Source organism: Cibotium barometz, chromosome 52 (assembly GCF_041138505.1).
Source record: "Cibotium barometz isolate CiBa-2024 chromosome 52, ASM4113850v1, whole genome shotgun sequence".
Classification (NCBI taxonomy): Eukaryota; Viridiplantae; Streptophyta; class Polypodiopsida; order Cyatheales; family Cibotiaceae; genus Cibotium; species Cibotium barometz.
In genome coordinates, this window is record NC_141097.1 from 41,128,372 (window position 1) to 41,144,614 (window position 16,243).

The following is a 16,243-nucleotide window of genomic DNA, read 5'->3' on the forward strand; positions in this document are numbered from 1 at the left end:
GCGACCATTTCCTTGGATTTTGCATGCCTCAGATTTCCTTTTGATCCATGAGGTTGCATATATAGCCTCATCATCGACGGGAGCCCTCTATCCTTTCCATTTGATCCAGGGGCTCATATGATTCATACACGGGTCTTCTACTACATTCAGTAATGGATGTGATTATTTTTAGCTTTTGCACATAGCCTCTTGTATATGTTTTATGCACATGACCACCCTTTGATTTCGAGGACGAAATCATTGTAGGAGGGGATAATCTGTTACAAAGTTTCCTAGTGGTGCACATGCACATGGAGACGGACCTAGGCACATGGGATTAGGGTCCATTTACACATGTGGAGCACATGGGTCCCTAGGGATATAAATAGGAGATTACTATCATGTACTAGGATCTTTACTCACTTTATGACATTTGGACATCTATTCTCCTTGGAACATGTGTTCCCATGGATATGGTGCAAACTCCCATGAGTGCTCTAGGTATTGCTCCCTCTGATGAGCTTCCTCTAGGTGAGAGGCTAACAAACCACACTTCCATAGTTTCTTGCATTGGTACACTTCCCTGGTTTCTTGCAGGCGAGGTGGCTGGGAAAGGCGAGCTATGTGTAGTCGAGCGGGCGAAAGGCGAGGTGGCTGGGAAAGGCGAACTGAAGAGTTGAAAATTAGCTTCCAGGGTCCAAGATCTTCCCATGAATCTAATGAATAGTTTTCTAGCTTTCAAAGTCCACGATCTATAGCGATTTATTGCATGTGATCTTAGCTAAGATCGCTTTGATGATTAAAGGTTTAGGGGGGGCAATTAGTTGGGCGGGCTCCAAAGATGACTTCGTTGCTCAACACGTCGCTTGCTACATTCGTTACATGTGGCAAGCCACAAGTAAAGAATAGCATAGAAGTGATTCATATGCACAAAAACACAAAAACATAAGTCAAGCACACACATGAAGCTTGGAATATCCAAGAAACTCCCCTTCAATTTAGAAGTCTTTGCATTTGCTCCAAATTTGTTATTAATCTCTTCCTAAGCTTCATTGGATGTATCAAACCCATCTACGTGATGAATAAGTTATCACTTAAGCCTAAAGCAATTATTGCAAATGCCTTTTCATCATGTACTATCAGTTGTGCCTCACTATCCCCCTTGTGGTTGGGCTTTTCTTTTCCATTGGTTATATTCCATAGTCCTTTCTTTATTAGAATGAATTTCATTTTTGTTTGCCAAGTATGGAATAATTTTTCATCAAATTTGTTAAGAGTGCCCATGATTGAGGATAGTCTTACTCTTGGCATGCAACTAAAGAGTAGTGTCTAAATCTTTTACAAAGTTTTTAGCTCACACACTTCCCCCCTTGGCAAAAACTTTAATTGTTAAAAGTGATACACTTATGCAAATGGCCTTTTATAGCTCAAGGCATGTACATCATGAAGGATATATACACTAAGTATGAACACCTCCCGATGAAAGCTCTCATGTGAAGATCGATTTAATAAAAGCCATATGGATATGAACACCCGTAGACGAGACAGCAAAGACTTTAAAGCTTTCCTTACGTTTTTTTCTTTTTTTCCCTTAAATAATGAAATATTTCTCTCTTTTTTTTTGTGGCAGCAGTCACGATGATGTTGATGGGGAGAAGTGGGCGTAGTGGAACTGGAGCCTCAATGTGGTGAGAGTGGTCTCGGCTCTGCAAATACTGCAGAGGCAGAAAAGATGGTGTTGTTGGCTTCTTATCGGAGAGAAGTGCTGATTACTTTACTAACGCCGGCAGAGTTGAGAGCAATTGATGGTAGGGCAGCGCTAGAGGTGGTAGACTCGAGGAGAAGTCATAGTGCTGGAGCTGGTGCAGTGCTACTGGTGCGAGCAATGGGGAAGAGGTAGTGCTGAAGCAGTTGTTGGTTGGCATTGGCTGGCGTCGAAGGCAGCATCAAAGGATGGATCCACAGCGACGGGCGGTGCTCAATGGGATTAATACACGGTGGGCATGGCAGCTCTAGGATAAACACGGATGCAGATTAGCTGGGGAGCAATGATGCATTGTGGAAACTGGGGGCGCAAAGCGCTCAAAACAAAGTAGCAAGCATGATGGCTCCGATACCATCCTAGAGTTTCTAAAGTTAAGGTTAGCGGGGGATCGAATAGATCCATGGTGGGTGCTGCAAGTAGAGAGAGAGCAAAGAGATGTGACTAGGGATGATTTGCATGACTCAAATGATGATTGATAAAATGTTGTGATGATGATTCATCAAAGTAAAATGTCTTTTTCTAGGCATAGGGCCTTATCTTTGACTAAATCAAATCACATACACACAAACTAATGTAACAAGTGACATACCTATCTTATTCACCGATAAGAAGTGATTCATACACACACAAACATAAGTAAGGGCTATTTCGCATGTGACATACCTATCTTATTCACTGATAAGAAGTGATTCATCCACACATAAACACAAACATAAGTAAGCGCTATTTCACACACATGAAGCTTTGAATATCCAACATGCTTATTATAAGAGAAAATGGTTTGGTGAATGCCACTGATATGGATAATGACCTTCATAAGCAAGTAAGGATAAGGATTCACTACCAAACTTCCATGGGCTTAGAGATAGATGTGCTTTTCCTTGTGGTGGATATAATATGCCCAATCAACCTGCTATCCCAAGTGCATCTTTTGTAGCTTGTACAAATCCACTTGTTTATATCTATCTATGGGCTTCACTTGCATAATCAATGATCATAGATTATGTCGTGTAAGCTTTAAAGAGAATGTGGGGGAGAGGAAGAAATTGAGGCCCTTGTAAGTAAACACATACAAAAGAGAGAGCAAGATACAAGTAACAAGAGAGATGGATGATTGATTTTTTTCTTCTTCTCTTCTCTACAACTATTAATCTCACCAACCATGCCATTGGCATAAGTGCGGACACTAGTACCTAGGTGTGTCATCAATATCTGCAACACTAGTTGAGCCCAATATCTCAACACTCCCCCTCAAGCTCAACTCTACACACGGTACTCCAAGTAATCTCCTAAACTTGTGAAGCTTCTCTATACCAAGTTCCTTCATGAAGATGTCAATCCTGTAACTTGCATGTGCAAAACCAAGATTCACAAAGCAACACAAAGCATATATTATCACCAAGATGTTACACACATAAGAATCTTTCACACACCGAAGCATGTGTGTAGACTTATATAGTCCTCACTAAGGATCCATACCACAATAAATGTTCTTAACGAAAAATAAATATATAAACAAAAAATATCAATTGGCTAGAAATAAACAGAAAGCATAACACCAAGTTATTACAAGATTCACCAAAGTTGGCCTCTCATGCTTGGCTCGTCTTTTTCTTCATTTTTGTTATTCAAACTTCTCGTTCTTCTTCTTCTTGAAGTAATCCTTGATGACATGTCCTTCTTCTTGCAGTAGTAACAAATCCTTGAGGCTTTATTACTTTTCTTCTCCATGGCCACAAAAGCTTACTCCCGAGGTGGAGAATGGGTAGGTGGTGAAGCCTTGCTAGCTTTCATCTTTGTCACCTTAAGGATGGGAGAAGATGCCATTGAGGTGAAGGTGAAGTTAGGTTTATTGGGAACCACAACACATTGTTCATATGATGGTGTTCATAAGATGGAGACATACTAGAAAGTAATGCAAACACGGCTTCCTTCGCATCTATTGTAACCCTAACACCACTTAGTGTATCAATGAGAAACCATATACCATTTACATAAAATTTTATCATTCTCCACGCTATAAAGCTTCTTTCTTAAGAAAAGACATGTAGTGGCATTGATTTTGTTAGTAGCACCTAGAGGTGGTTGGTTCAAATCCCAATTGTTGGAAATTATCATGATTTATGTGGATTACATCATGAACATGATGTCGAGGCTTCGAGCCTCAAGGTCGTTGTTGTTAAAGTTAAATGTGGTTCAGAGGCTCTAAGGTCGCTATTAAAAGCTCAACATGGTACATGTACCACTGTCCAAGTAGTTCGAAAAAAGTTGCAAGCCTGCAAAGTGCCAAGTGCCAAGTTGTAGCGTGTGAAATATAGAGATAATTATTTAGAAAAATAAAAAAAGTTTATTAATAACCATCTCAAGGCCTTCTTGAGTTACCTTGTTAGTGTACTTAGTATCATTTCTATTGAACCTTCTCACAATTTTCAATTTAGAAAGCTCCACTCTATCTTATCAAATGTTGAAGTAAAAGCTTCTTCACAACCATCTTGGCATGAAAGAGGCCTTGTTTAGTTAACTTGCCACTTATATATTATGTACTCGTGCTAACAACAATTCCTCCTCTGGTTTAGCTCAACCCAAAGAAGCCATATAAAATTAATGCTATATATATTATTTTATATACCATAAATTACTCACCCAATGCAACGGTAGCCGGCTGAAGGTTAAAAAAGCGACACCTCTTTCCCAAACCCAGCCTCCAAGTGCAACAATTCCTCTTTTTAAAGAATTGGGACTTGAGACATACACAAACAGAACCAAGTAAGTCAAACCTCTTTTTAAAGAATTGGGACTTGAGACATACACAAACAGAACCAAGTAAGTCAAACCTTGTGATTAATACAAACTTTGGTAGATAAAATGGACGTACATGAGTATTAAGACATTATCATATTACGGGAAAGCCATCTAAAAGCCACTGACTCACGATTACAAAAAGCCAGGGAAAGACCAGCCCATAAGTAAGATCTGGGCGCTTCATTTGGAGGCGTTCTTGGCAGCCGCCGACTGGGCACGAGCGGCGAAGCTGCCTTTCGGAACCCCTCCGCCACTGGCTTTGGCCGTGGCCGACTGGATACGGGACGCTGCGCCGCCCGTCATGGGGGTGCTGGACTTGCCGCCGCCACTCCCCGTCTTGCTACCACCGGATGACTGCTTGCCGGACATGATGCCTGTTCTACACAAGAAGAGCTACACACACAACCACCAAAGTAGGTCCATCAGAACATGGATAAAGAATCGTGCCACACGCCTCCGCCCCTCTCTCTCTCTCTCTCTCTCTCTCTCTCTCTCTCTCTCTCGCCGCGCGCGCACAGACATTCATAAGTTCATTTACCTGGTTTGCTTGAGTTCACCTTGCAGTTGTGTACGAGATGAAGGCAATGCGCGATCGTGAATTTATAGGGAAGTGAAGAGCCAGCCAGCATTATTCCTTTCCCAAATATCTAGTGCTTTGTTCAACGTGTCACACCTCTTAGCTGCCCACACTGCACCCACCAAAGCTTACATGTCATTTCTTTTCAGTACATCTCCGGCAATAAACATTTGCATCTTAAATACATTTGAAAAAAACCTTTCTTGTCAAATTTGATGGACAAGGGTGCCAGTTAACCCTGTCTGTTCGAAGCATTTAGTTATATTTTGGTTAAAAAATTTGCAAGTTTCAATAAAAACCTTCAAAACTTTAAGGCCCAAGTGTGTTGAGAAAAATGTTGTCTACGAACACTGATTCACATGCAAAAAATGTTCTTAATGAAAAATAAATATACAAACAAAAAATATCAATTGGCTAGAAATAAACAAAAAGCATAACACCAAGTTATTACAAGATTCACCAAAGTTGGCCTCTCATGCTTGGCTTGTCTTTTTCTTCATTTTGGTTGTTCAAACTTCTCCTCGTTCTTCTTCTTCTTGAAGTACTCCTTGATGACATGTCCTTCTTGCAGTAGTAACAAATCCTTGAGGCTTTATTACTTTTCTTCTCCATGGCCACAAAAGCTTACTCCCGAGGTGGAGAATGGGTAGGTGGTGAAGCCTTGCTACCTTTCATCTGTCACCTTAAGGATGGGAGAAGATGCCATTGAGGTGAAGGTGAAGTTAGGTTTATAGGGAACCACAACGACACATTGTTCATATGATGGTGTTCATAAGATGGAGACATACTAGAAAGTAATGCAAACATGGCTTTCTTCGCATCTATTGTAACCCTAACACCACGCACCTAGAGGTGGTTGGTTCAAATCCCAATTATTGGAAATTATCATGATTTATGTGATTACATCATGAACATGATGTCGAGGCTTCAAGCCTCAAGGTCGTTAAAGTTCAATGTGGTTCAGAGGCTCTAAGGTCGCTATTAAAAGCTCAACATGGTACATGTGCCACTGTCCAAGTAGTTTGAAAAAAGTTGCAAGCCTGCCAAGTGCCAAGTTGCAAGTTGTAGCATGTGAAATATAGAGATAATTATTTAGAAAAATAAAAAAAGTTTATTAATAACCATCTCAAGGCCTTCTTGAGTTACCTTGTGAGTGTCGTTAGTATCATTTCTATTGAACCTTCTCACAATTTTCAATTTAGAAAGCTCCACTCTATTTTACCAAATGTTGAAGTAAAAGCTTCTTCACAACCATCTTGGCATGAAAGAGGCCTTGTTTAGTTAACTTGCCACTTATATATTATGTACTCGCGCTAACAACAATTCCTCCTCTCGTTTAGCTCAACCCAAAGAAGCCATATAAAATTAATGCTATATACATTATTTTATATACCATAAATTACTCATCCAATGAGCCGGCTGAAGGTTAAAAAAGCGACACCTCTTTCCCAAACCCAGCCTCCAAGTGCAACAATTCCTCTTTTTAAAGAATTGGGACTTGAGACATACACAAACAGAACCAAGTAAGACAAACCTTGTGATCAACACAAACTTTGGTAGATAAAATGGACGTACATGAGTACTAAGACATTATCATATTACGGGAAAGCCATCTAAAAGCCACTGGCTCACGATTACATTGTTTAAAAGCCAGGGAAAGACCAGCCCATAAGTAAGATCTGGGCGCTTCATTTGGAGGCGTTCTTGGCAGCCGCCGACTGGGCACGAGCGGCGAAGCTGCCTTTCGGAACCCCTCCGCCACTGGCTTTGGCCGTGGCCGACTGGATACGGGACGCTGCGCCGCCCGTCATGGGGGTGCTGGACTTGCCGCCGCCACTCCCCGTCTTGCTACCACCGGATGACTGCTTGCCGGACATGATGCCTGTTCTACACAAGAAGAGCTACACACACAACCACCAAAGTAGGTCCATCAGAACATGGATAAAGAATCATGCCACACGCCTCCGCCCCTCTCTCTCTCTCTCTCTCTCTCTCTCTCTCGCCGCGCGCGCACAGACATTCATAAGTTCATTTACCTGGTTTGCTTGAGTTCACCTTGCAGTTGCGTACGAGATGAAGGCAATGCGGGATCGTGAATTTATAGGGAAGTGAAGAGCCAGCCAGCATTGTTCATCTCCCATATATCTAGTGCTTTGTTCAACGTGTCACACCTCTTACACTACACCCACCAAAGCTTACATGTCATTTCTTTCATGTCATTTCTTTTCAGTACCATCTCCGGCAATAAACATTTGCATGTTAAATACATTTGGAAAAAACCTTTCTTGTCAAAATTGATGGACAAGGGTGCCACCGTGACAGTCAACCCTGTCTGTTCGAAGCATTTAGTTATATTTTGGTTAAAAAATTTGCAAGTTTCAATAAAAACCTTCAAAACATTAAGGCCCAAGTATTCTAGTGTGTTGAGAAAAATGTTGTCTACGAACACTGATTCACATGCACTTTAAAGCTGTATATTATCTAATGTGAAATAATACATTCACACAAACTTTAAGGTGCCATATCTTATCACTATGGGGCGTTGAAAAGGAGATAACAATTTTAAATAAGCAATCACTTCATACTTTAATTAAATTAAATTATACCTTTTAAAAATGTTTGTTTCAATTTCACTCAAAGAAAAAGCAAGCCTATCTTGTCTTGAACACCTCCCATTAGTAAATGGGCTCTAGTGGCCATATTTGCACGAACTTCAAAAGTCACATATTCTCCCATGTCAAACACTGGTGTATTCACACAATTTGTAAAGCAATTTATTCTCCAATGTGAAATAATGATGCATTCACACGTACTTTAAACTGACATATTTATTTTATACCTTCCCACTAGGGGATAATAATTTCAAATATGTGTTTGCTTCATACTTTCACTAAATTATATTTTTTGAAAGACTTGAGTTTCAATTTTATTCAAAATAAAAGCAAGCCTTTCTTATCTTGAAGTCCTCTCTGATGTGAACTCACCATGTGGAATGCTATGATGTATTCACACTTTTAAATATGTGTTTATTTCATACTTTCATTAAATTATCTTTTTTAAAAGACTTGTGTTTCAATTTTATTCAAAATAAAAGCAAGCCTATCTTATCTTGAAGTCCTCTCTTCTCTGATGTGAATTCACCATGTGAAATGCCGATGTACTCACACACACTTTAAATTGACATACTTACTTTAGAGGTTTCCACTATGGGTAGAAAAGGAAAAGGTAATTTCAAATAAGCATTCCCTTCATACTTCCAATAAATTATACTTAGAAAAATGTGCATCCCAATTTTATGCATAGTAAAAGCAAGCGTGTCATTTCTTGAACACCTCTCCAATGTGATATTCACATAGACATTAAAATCATATATTCTCCATCGTGAAATAGTGACGTATTTACACATACTTTAAAGTGATAATTTTACTTTAAATAAGCAATCTCTTTATACTTGAATATTATTTGAATTTTTGTTTTGTTTTAAATAATTAACTTAGAGTGATAATGCCTCTTGAACAGATTATACTTAATTTCTAATGCACCTTCTGAAAATCTTTTTGAACTTCTGTTTCAGGGGAACTTATTTTAATAAGATGAGATATTTTTTTATCCAAAAATATTTAAAAACTGAATTGCCACTCTCTAAAAGATTTTTTCTCTCTAGGCCAAAACTAGCAGAACCAATATCTTTTATATTTCTGAAGAGGGATTTGATTACAGGGGAAGATGTTGGACATCTTGAGAGACTGGGGAGGAATCTTACATTCTCTCCCACTTGAAAAACGTGAGATGCCCTCATCTCACAAATTGGGGGTAATCCTGCAAATAGATCGGCTTCATTCTTCCAGGTGGCATCTTCAAAAGGATAGAACTTCCATTTTACCAATAATTCTCTGAGAATTCTGTTCCTGAGAATCTTTTCTCGAACATCAAGAATTTCTTAAGGTTGGAGTTCCATCTGCCCTTGGGTTGAAGAGGTTAGGATTTCATCATCAAGCACATGATTTGGGCTTGGCACATATTTCTTTAGAAGGCTTACATGAAATACATTATGAACTTTGAGATGAGGAGGCAGAAGAAGCTCATAGGCTAAGTCACCTACTTTCTTTGTAATCAGATATGGCCCACAATATCTGGGGGATAACTTCTTGTATTTCCCAAGAGATAAAGAACTTCTTTTGTGCCGTACTCGAATAAAGACCATATCTGCTTCTTTGAATTCTCTATCTATCCTCTTCTTATCTGCATACTGCTTCTGTCTATCCTGGGCAGCTTTTATATCTTTACGAATTGCCTGCATCTGCTGCTCCATGTCATCAAGCATTTGTCTGGACATCTCGATCCTAATCAATGGGTCGGCGGACCAAGTTAATGGAGTTAAGCAATCTTGTCCATACAAAGCTTTGAAAGGGCTCATCCCAATACTTCTGTGATAAGAAGCATTGTAGGCAAACTCGACTAGGTGTGCAGATAGCTTAGCCACTTCTTGGGTTCCCACAGCCTAACCGAAGTATATCTTCGATTACTTGGTTTACCCTTTCAGTTTGACCATCGGTCTCAGGGTGATAAGCTGTGCTGAGATCCAAGAAAGTTCCCACTGCTTTGAAAAATGCAGTCCAGAACCTTGAAGCAAACTTGGGATCTCGATCACTTACTATTCTCCTAGGGTAGGCCATGCAATCTGAAGATTTCTTTGAGGAACACTCTGGCCACATCCACTGCAGTAGTGTAGGTTTCTTTTACTAGGATCAGATGGGCAACTTTGGTTAGTCTATCAACTACCATGAAAATGGAGTTGTAACCTGATTGCACTGAAGGTAATCCAGTAATAAAGTCCATACTGATACATTCCCACTTCATCTGGGGGATGTCTAATGGATGTAACTTCCCAGGTATTTTTACTCTCTCAGCTTTGACTTTCTGGCATGTCAGACATTGACGTACATGATTCAGTACATCCTTTTTCAGACCAGGCCAAAAGAAGCTTTCTTTACAGACATGTAGGTTTTGATGAAACCTGGATGTCTTGCTATAAGGCTGTCATGGGCTTCATTCAGAATTTGATCCTTGGTTCCCTCATCATTGGGAATGCATAGCCTGCAATTATAATACATAATGACATCATCCAGGCTGTACCCTTGAACTCTGTTCAACTCCTGTGGAGTTTTGCTTTCCTGCATAAGTAGGGTAGCAATAGGGCCAAAGATGTTGAAAAAACAGGTAGAGGGAGAGGAGACACACACACACACAGGAGCAAACCCTAATGTATATTACAAACCCTAACCATAGAGGGAAGCCATCTCCCTTCTCACACAATACATAAAGCCATAATCCATAATACACAAGACACACACTATGTGTTGTGTCCACACACATCTAACCCTAGCTAATGTCCACACACTATGACCAGCTGGATGCGGTCATTTATGTCTCACACATGCTGCTACCTAACATGCCAGCACATAGCACAGCTGGCACACACTGACATCGAGCTTGAATCTCAACAGCCCCTCTCAAGCTCATGATGTACTGCCATAGATGAAGATGTAGATGAGCTTGGGATATCAAAGCTCTTAACACCCCCTCAAGCTCATCCCACGTACTCCCAACATAGTACGGAGGTACTCAAACTTCTCCCTGCTAAGTGGCTTTGTAAAGATGTCAGCCACTTACTCTTCAGTCTTCACATACTGTAGATCAACTGTACCATCCAATACCTTCTCTCTGACAAAGTGATAATGGACCTCTATGTGTTTGGTCCACACATGAAACACTAGAATCTGGATTCTTGGCCAACTGTATACTGCTCATGTTGTCACAATGAATGACAACCTTGCCATCTATAGGCTCACCCAAATTAGCCAAGAGACTCTTTAACCATACTGCTTCACAAGTAGCAATGGCTGCACCCCTGTATTCAGCCTCTGTGTACTAGATAAAGCAACAGTAGGTTGCTTCTTGCTACTCCAACTCACCACGACACTTCCAAGTGTAAAGGCATAACCACTAGTAGACCTCCTGTCATATGAGCTACCTGCCCAATCAGCATCTGTGTAGCCATGTATATCCAAGCCTTTACCATGCTCATAAAGTAGACCATAATGTGCAGTGGTCTTTACATATCGCATGATGCGTCTCACTGCATCCAAATGAGGTTTTTTGGGGCTCTGCATAAACTGGCTTACTAGCCCCACATCATAACTCAAATACGGGCATGTGATAGTCATGTAAATGAGACTACCAACCATCTTCCTGTACATAGATGGATCATCCAACTCCTCACCAAGATCAGCCCGTAACTTCACATTCTGCTCCAAAGGTGTACTCATAGGCTTACACCCTGTCATGCCATATTTTGCCAACATATCCAATGCATATTGGCATTGCACTAACCATGTACCTGCATGGTCTTTGATCACTTCAATTCCAAGAAAGTATCTCAATTCACCCAAGTCTTTCATGTCAAACTGCCCACTCAATGCCTTCTTGACATGCATCACATTTGTAACATGATCTCCTGTGAGTGACGATCAAATCATCTACATAGATGACAAGTAAGACAATCCCATGATCTGTTGTCTTCACATAGAGTGAAGAATCTGCTATAGAAACCTGAAATCCAAGGGAGATAAGATATCTGCTCATCTTATCACTCCAAGCATGAGGTGCTCGCTTCAAACCATATAAAGCTTTCTTCAATCTGCATATATGAGTGGGATACTTTGGGTGTACATAACCTTTTGGCTATGCCATATACACTTCTTCTTGTAGATCACCATCTAGAAATGCATTTTTCACATCCATTTGATGCATTTCCCAACCAGCCATAGCAATGACTGCTCTCACTGTTCCCATCTTTGCCACCACTAGACTAAATGTTTCATCATAGTCCAAGCCTTGTGTTTGTGCATAACCCTTAGTTACCAATCTTGCTTTATGTCACTCAATGGAACCATCAGACTTACATTTCACTTTGTAAACCCATTTACAACCAATACTATTTTTGTCCTGTGTGGTAATGCAACCAAATCCCATGTGTCATTATGAACCAATGCGTCCATCTCAACATCCATTGCTTTCTCCCATACATGCTTTCCAATAGCTTCTATATAGCATGTAGGTTCCACATGCTTCACCAAAGATGTCATATATGCATAATGCATAGCAAAATCACGATATGTCAACCTGTTAACAACTGGATATCTGACCCTTTGGGATCTCCGCAATGCATGCAAATCACTCTGAACACCTGTCACTCTAGCATGTGGTGGCACATATCTATCTTGCCTAGCACCAAGTGTGCGTAAAATAGGTATGCCAAGCTCCTCATCCAAACTCTCTGAACTTGACGACTCATAACCTGTAATTCCAATTCCTTCAACCTTCTTCTTTTCTTTATCCATAGCACTACTCCCAGTGCTCACACTCTCATGCCTCAAGCGTCGTGACCATGGACGTACAGTGCTACTCTCAGCCTTTACTGACCCAGACATAGAAATAGAACTAGAACTTGCTTGTGGCAAGTTCACATGCACATCAGCTTCAAGTGAATCAATGACACCCTCATCCTTTGCTTTGTACCAACTAGCAAGCTCATCAAACACCACATCTCGTGAGATAACCACTTGCCTAGTTTGTGGATTGTAACATTTGTATGCCATGCGATCCTATGCATATCTACTAACAAACACACACTTCTCTGCCTTAGGATCCAACTTCCTCCTTCTCTCGTCAGGCACATGTACATAAGCTATGCATCCAAAAACTTTGAGGTGTCCAATGTCTGGCCTAAAACCTGTAAGCCGCATCTCTGGCGTACTTCCATGTATGGCTGCTGTAGGTGTTTTATTAAGTATATACACTGCAGTGGCACATGCTTCTGCCCAATAATAATCTGGCATGCTCCTTTCATTGAGCATTGCCCTGGCCACTTCACAAATGACTCTATTCTTTCTCTCAGCCACACCATTTTGCTGAGGTGTATACCTGCAAGTCAATTGTCTTCCTATGCCATGCTTTCTCAAGAAATGCTCAAAAGCATTTGAGGGGTATTCACCACCTCCATCTGTCCTCAAACACTTAATCCAAGAACCATATTGCTTCTCTGCAAAAGCTTTAAAGTCCATAAACTTTCCCAACACTTTTCTCTCTGAGAAAGTATATCCATGTCATTCTGCTGAAATCATCAATGAATGTCACATAATATAAACTGCCTTTAATGGATGGGTTTTGTGCAGGACCCCATACATCGCTATATACTATCTCAAGTGGCCTGCTACTCATGTTGCCTTCTCTAGGGAACTGCAATCTCGCCTGCTTTCCAAACTGACAGGCTTCACAAACATGCATATTCCCATCATACTTGAATCTAGGCAGCCCACTAACAATGCCTCTTGCTTGCATGTTCTTTAACCTTTGTATATTCACATGTCCAATCCTCTTATGCCACATGTCAATATCCTGTATAACATTTCGGCTTTTAGAGAACATGGCTGATTTTAACTTAGGAATTCCAGCATCCAGCTTAAACAACCTACCTTCTTTCTTGCCTTTAGCAATGACTCTACATCCATTTTTGAAATCCTCAACGAAGCAACCATGCTTGTTGAAACAAACCTGTAACCCCTGTTCCACCATTTGACCAAGTTACTGAGGCCAAGCTTTTTGTGATAGAAGGCACATACAATACATCTACCTTAGATTTTGTTTGACCAAATTTTCCACAGTAATGGCATTCCACATCTTGCATAGATATTTGTTGGCCTTGCCAACGTCCTCTACCACACGAGGATTACCTCTGCCTCTCTGAGGTGTATATCCACGACCACCACTAGCACCATATGAAGGTTGAAAATTCTATTGTGGTGACCTGTCCTACCATCCACGACCATTACCACGGCCACGTGATGTGAATCTCTCCCTGCCTCTAAAACCTCTTTGCGAATAGAAAGCCTGATTTCTGCCATTATCATCATGGCTAGTAGATGCATCCTGAAAGAAGTCATTGAGTTTGATTTCCTCAACAAGCAAGAGTGAAACCAACTCATCAAAGTTTGGTAAACCTGTACTGTGAACCGAGATAGATGTATCAAAAGATTTATACTCCTTGCCAAGACCACACAAGGTAATGTCTACCAAATCATCATCAGGCATGGGGGCATTGATTGTTGCCAATGCATCTGCATACTTCTTTATCTCTTGCACATAATCATGGATGCTCCTTCTATTCCGTTTCACATTATGTATCTGTTGTCTCGCAATTGAGACTTGCGAGCACTAGTGTCTGTATCACAGTTTTACCAATGTATCCCATGCATCCTTGGGATTCTCAGCATCCTGTATGTGTATGAGTATAGCATCTCAAATACATATAGACAGATAATGCAACACTTTGAATGCTCTTTCTGACCATTGCTTATGAGCTATAACCTGTTGTGTAGGTTGTTGGGGTAGATCAGGCTCTGGCTCTGCACCTGTAATGAGATTCCAAAAACCTTTTCCCTTCAGAAAACTTTTGATCCTGTACTTCCATGCCTGGAAGTTCTTCTTATCCAATTTTTCACCAACAATTTGTACTGGATTATCCGACATATTGCTCAATGCAAATACAAAATACCTTACCCGGTAGGCCAAGCTCTCAGATCTGATAGAAATCGGTGTGCTCCAAGCTTCACAGCATCAATGGAGCTTCACAGCTTTTCTTCATAGCTTCTTCTCCCTCTTCTCTCACTCACTCATAAACCCTAATAGAGAGCACCAGGCTCTGATACCATGTTGAAAAAATAGGTAGAGAGAGAGGAGACACACACACAGGAGACACACACATAGGAGCAAACCCTAATGTATATTACAAACCCTAACCATAGAGGGAAGCCATCTCCCTTCTCACACAATGCATAAAGCCATAACCATTGAAAAAATAGGTAGAGGGAGAGGAGACACACACACAGGAGCAAACCCTAATGTATATTACAAACCCTAACCATAGAGGGAAGCCATCTCCCTCTCACACAATGCATAAAGCCATAATCCATAATACACAAGACACACACTATGTGTTGTGTCCACACACATCTAACCCTAGCTAATGTCCACACACTATGACTAGCTGGACGTGGTCATTTATGTCTCACACATGCTGCTACCTAACATGCCAGCACATAGCACAGCTGGCACACACTGACATCAAGCTTGAATCTCAACAAAAGAATCTGTCCTGCATGATCTTCTCTCTTGCTTCAATAATCAAGGGATTTGATATTACAGTAATTGCAAGCAAGGAGGCTTTTCTGCTGAGGGCATCTGCTACCACATTTTCTTTGCTTGGGCGGTACTTGATTTCAAAATCAAATTCCTGTAGGGTCAGCATCCACCTTCTTTGGTGCATGTTGAGATCCTTCTGAGTGAAGATCCACTTTAAGCTCTGATGATCTGTTCATCAAAGTGAATCTTTGTCCTAGTAGGTAATATCTCCACAATTTGAGGGCATATACTAGTAGTTCCAAGTCGTGGGGACAGCATAATTCCTCTCATGCATTCTGAGTTTTCGGGATTCATAGGCCACTGCTGCATGACCTTTCTGCATAAGTGCACCTCCTAGGGCAAAACCACTTGCATACCTCAAAGGATAGAGAGAAATCTAGCAGCTTCAGTACGAGATTACCAAGGCGGTCTTCAGCTTATCAAAAGCACTTTGGCACTTGGCAGACCACTGAAATGGGGTATTCTTTTTGAGAAAGTTAGTCAGGGGGGAAGCTATGAGAGCATACTTTGGTATAAAAATCCTATACCAACCAGTCAATCCCAAGAATCCTCTGACTTCTTTCACTGTCTTTGGTTCAGGCCAATCTGACTGCTTGGACTTTTGCAAAATCTGGAGAAATTCCATCTTTGGATACCAGAAAGCCCAAGTATTCAACGTAGTCGGCAGAGAAAGTGCATTTGCTCTTTTTGGCAAAGAGTTGGTACTTCCTTAGAATCTCAAGGACTTTTCGGACATGAGTCTCATGGTCAGCCTGCTGAGTAAATCAGAATGTCATCAAAGAAAACTAGAACAAAATCATCCAAGTATTCTATGAGAATGTCCTGCATTAAGCGATTGAATGTAGCTGGGGCATTAG

General features: G+C 40.8%; 2 long non-coding RNA genes across 2 annotated transcripts; both read right to left on the reverse strand.

Moving 5' to 3' along the window:
• Nucleotides 1-4,622: 4,622 nt before the first annotated feature.
• Nucleotides 4,623-5,221, reverse strand: LOC147609129 (uncharacterized). Its single transcript, XR_015264399.1, has 2 exons — nucleotides 5,085-5,221; nucleotides 4,623-4,920 (listed from the first exon to the last, which is right to left on the reverse strand). It is a non-coding gene; the product is annotated as an uncharacterized LOC147609129 (long non-coding RNA).
• A 1,478-nt stretch (nucleotides 5,222-6,699) lies between these two features.
• LOC147609130 (uncharacterized) lies at nucleotides 6,700-7,285 on the reverse strand. Its single transcript, XR_015264400.1, has 2 exons — nucleotides 7,160-7,285; nucleotides 6,700-7,005 (listed from the first exon to the last, which is right to left on the reverse strand). It is a non-coding gene; the product is annotated as an uncharacterized LOC147609130 (long non-coding RNA).
• Between the last annotated feature and the right edge of the window lie 8,958 nt (nucleotides 7,286-16,243).